This window comes from Dioscorea cayenensis, chromosome 13 (genome assembly GCF_009730915.1).
Source record: "Dioscorea cayenensis subsp. rotundata cultivar TDr96_F1 chromosome 13, TDr96_F1_v2_PseudoChromosome.rev07_lg8_w22 25.fasta, whole genome shotgun sequence".
In the NCBI taxonomy this organism is placed as follows: domain Eukaryota; kingdom Viridiplantae; phylum Streptophyta; class Magnoliopsida; order Dioscoreales; family Dioscoreaceae; genus Dioscorea; species Dioscorea cayenensis.
Window position 1 is genome coordinate 7058228 of NC_052483.1, and position 4699 is coordinate 7062926.

A 4699-nucleotide genomic window follows, 5' to 3' on the forward strand; every position below is an offset into this window, starting at 1 on the left:
AGTAGAACCACTAGGGATGGCGAGCCAATGATGCCACCGATGGAGACAAACAGTGAAAGACAATAATAGAGGTCACCGGTAACGTGAAGAGAACGGAAGACGTAAGATGATCGAGCACATACACCCCACTATGGCGATGGCCACCGCAATGAGGGTCCCTCAGAAGACGATCCTCGCACGACGACAACCAAACTCATCAAAAATAACAAGATAGCTAAGAGAAAGCGAGTCAAGCTAGCGTAAATAAGGTTCATGGAGAGTCGTGGTACAAAAGGCAACATCGGGAATATGAAAAATGAGTGGTGTGTAAGAGGCCACGACTAGGATTAGGAGTGTCGTGCCATTAGCAATAATGACACCAAGATCAAGAAAAAAAGAGTGAAGAGAGTGAAGGTGGGTAGCATCATAGGTCATATGAAAAGAAGCTCCGCAGTCAAGTAACCAAGAGGACGAAGAAATACCCAGTAGGGGCGAGGCGATCGATGGGTGAGTGGAGACGTCGGAGGCATCCTGAGTGAGTACTTGGGCCTAAGAAGGAGATATCTGACTCCTGGAAAGCTGCTGAATAAGTTGCCGAAATCGCTAGCGAGACAACGGACCACCGTGAGTAGCCGAGGGTGGAGCCGGGGTCACGGCTACGCTGCCATCATCTAAGCCCATTGTAACTCATGCGACACTCGAGCACGTAATCATGGTCGGGAGCATGGCAAGAATGACACCGAATCGACCGCCGAGGAGATGCACTAGAAACCGGTCCCCGAGACTCGAGATAGAGGATGGACGGAGCGCTAAGACCAGGAGACGGCGATCAAAGGAGCAATGAGTCAAGATCGGGTTCTGCATGGGGAGCAAAGAAGAATGTAATGAGTAGCGTAGGTGGTGGAACCACATCCAAGGACCGAAAAACAAGTCTCCTCGCAGCACATATGCCGAGTATCACTAGCGCATCGGAGGTGTAACCTCGGTGCAGAGGGCCGAGCCCCGAACGGCCACAAACTCGAGGGCGAAGATGCATGAGAAACCTCATAAATGCGAAGATAATCACGATCCTCGAGCAATGGCAAAGACACTCGGGCACAGGTTGGAGAAGGAGAGGAGGTCATCTCATCACACCGACGCCATAAATCACTCAATCACGCTAGAAGAAATCCGAGACGAGGTCTCATGCCGATAGGGTAGAGGTGAGAGTCCAGTAGGGCGAGTAACGCAACGCCTAACCCGGAAGAAAGATAGAGCGCGCAGATGATCCCAAATCGCTTCGCTATAGAAAGATCACAAATGTACCAAACGAATAGGAAGCTTTCACAGATCGACTGATGATAGCAATGGTACGAACATCATCCTCAGTCCCACTTGAGTAAGTCGCCAGGCGTGGGAAGAGTACGCTACCGGGTAATCAGTAGACTAAGGGGAGCTAGAAGAGGCGGCACTAGAAGAAAATCGGAGGCGACGGTACCATCAATACGACCCCAAAGATTAAGTCCTCGAGGAGCACTACGTAAAGCGGACGACCAGTGCTTTTATAATTATTGCCATCGAGCATGACGTCCGCCTCGGAGATAAAGAAACCGGGCGGAGGCCATGAGAAACACATCTGCTGGTCAAGATCGCGCTGGGGCTAAGGATTTCGCGGGCGCGCTGTTGAACGCTGCCGATGCGCTGATGACGCTGGGACGCAGCGCAGCGAGACGCGGAAGACGCTGGCGCGCGCGTGAGGGCGCTGGCGACGTGGCAGTAGCGGCCCCGGCTGCCGTGGCGCGGGTCAGCAGCACGCAGAGGCACGCTGGCGGCTGGCGAGCGCGCACCGAGGTCAGCGCGGACGGCGGAGGCCGAGGGCGGCGGGCGTCAGCTGGGGCTGCAGCAGGGCGCGGCTACCGAGGGCGCTGCTGGATCGAGACGGCGCACGCGGATCGAGGGCCGCGGCACGAAAAAATTTAGGTTTAGAAAACCTCTCTGATACCATGTTAGGTTGAAAAGATTAATCAATTTTCATATCAACAAACCTAAGATTGTACAGGGTATATATAGATACACAGTTATATAAATATAGTAGCTATACAAATATAGATACAACTGTATACACAACTGTATTCCCTAACAATTTTGTCCTTTATTTTTAGTATTTATTACAATTTGGTCACTTAAACATGCACCGTTAACGGTGATCACATGGTATATATCTTTGCTCAGAGTTGGCATCTCACCTGGCATATACCATGTGATCATCGTTAACGGCGTATATTCGAGTAACCAAATCGTACAAAAACTAAATATAAAAAGATCAAATCGTAATTTTTTAAAGCTCTGTGACAAAAATGAAAACACAAAAAGGTAGAAGACCATTTAGGTTGTTTACCCTTATTTTTCTATTTCAAGATCTGGGTAATTTGATTGTGAATTCAAAGAAATATTTCAACAGATTTGCTATTAGTAATGATGACATTAGAAATGGTTTATAGATGGAAATCATTTATAGTTCCTTTCCTTTGATATTTTTCATTGATCTCATGGTTTTAGGTTAAATTCTCAATTACTCATTTGATTCCATCTTGCTGGTCGGGATGTCTTGTTATTTAGATTTTTATGTGAATTCTTGAAAATAAAATTGGAGGAAAGAAACATGCATGCTTTAAGTTTATAACATCTTAGCAGAGAAGTGTTTATTTGAAACTTTTGGATTGTGATGATCGGTTTTATTATACTTGATGACGATTCCTTTGTGCATCATCTTGTATTCTGAATGTTTGTGATGAGGATTTCTTCTTCTGACATCTGTTGAAGCTTAGAGTAATTTCTTGTGACTTGGCAAATTTAGATTGATAGTTGACCAGTTAAGCTTGGAATTTTAGGGCTCGTTTGATAGAAAAGATAGAATATGGATGTATATAATATGAGGACTGGATAGGAATAGAAAAGAATATGGGCATGATAAGCTCATATACTATCATATGCTTAATGTGCACTGGATAAACCATTAAATAGAATTTTGTTATCCTATTTTATGTTTGAAGTGGACCGGATAATGACATGATATGATATGAATTGTATATAATAGACAAAATTATCCCTTTATAATATAGTTATATATATTTTTTAAAATAAACTTTTTTTTATTTTCCTTAATGATTTAGTTATCGGTATATTTCAAATTTTAAAAAAATAAATAACATATGAATAATGTCGACAAATATATAGATTACAATATCACCAACTTGCAAAAATTATAATTAATACCTATTTCCTTGGAAAAATCATACACAAAGTCATCAATATGACATAAAGCTAGAGTAAAAAAATCATTAATGGAACTTAAATAGATCACATCAAAATCAATTTGAAAAAATAAAATCATTAGACTAGAGAAACTAAAAATAAAAAACATGTTAAAAAAAATGAGATTTAGATGAAAAATAATTTGCTCAAGCACGAGATTAACGGAGAAACCCTTTAATCATTCTAAATGCATAAAATTCTACTTAAAATAATGAAATTAGTGTCTATCTAGTTGTTGACTAGCTTCTTGTTCCAAGCATCGTGTTTAAAAGATCAAAAGAAGAGATACAATCAAACCCTAGATAAGAGAGAGAAATCAAATAATAGGGCAAAAAAGTAAATTTATTTTTTTTATCATATCCTACATGTTTCTATCCTGACTCTCCCTATATGATTCATTATCATGTGAGCAGTAGGATAAAATTGACCAATATGATAAGACTATCATATCATATTGGCACACCAAACAAAGAATAATAGCATGATATAATAGTCTATCATATCCTATCGTTTTTATCATGTCCACCAAACGAGCCCTTAATTATCTTCTCTTTTGGGGTATTTATTTTTTTGTAATCACTTTGCAGATCTACCCTTTAAATCTTGTGATTTTATAGCTTTAAGTCTAGACTTGTAGGATATTAATTCTAGTTGCTTGTTAATAGGACTTTTTGAAGGGCATGAAATTATTGTTCAGGTTGGGTTTGGAATTTTGTCATGTATCAGGTTAGTAATCTACCGAAATAATTTTTGTATATATATATATATATATATATCAATATCATTTATGTCCTTATTTTTAGAAATTTTCAGAAAATATTATTTCTGTTAATCATTTATTTATTTCTCTGTAATTACTAGTTTGTGTACAAGTGTGTTTTTATCGTTTGATTAATTCATTTCGGTAATTATTTCCATTTTTTTATTTATTCAGTTATATACTTTTTTTTATTCTACTTTGGGAGAGTGATAGATAATTCTGAATAATTTAATGTTTTATAAATTCCAAGGTATTCATTGAATTATATTATTAGTTGGATTACCATCATATTTTGTGGTTTGTTTTTTTGGTAAATTATTTATACTTGAACTAGTTAGAACCATGTTACTATTACCTTCAAATTATTTACATATGCTTATATTTCCATTATTTAATTGACTTTGTATACAACTACTTAAATTAATCCAATTGCTTTCTTTTAAACCCTTTTCTTTTGATTTATGGATTAATATTCTCTAATCATGAGATATGATTGTTCTAGTTGTAATATCTTATTAATATTCTCTAAAGTGGAAATCAGGCTATGGCTTGAAAATGGGCATATTCTTGTACATATATTTTATTTTATTATAATTTATTTTATTACTTCCATATTTGCGAAAATTATTGTAAATATTTTGTATTTTTACTATGAAATTTTGTCTG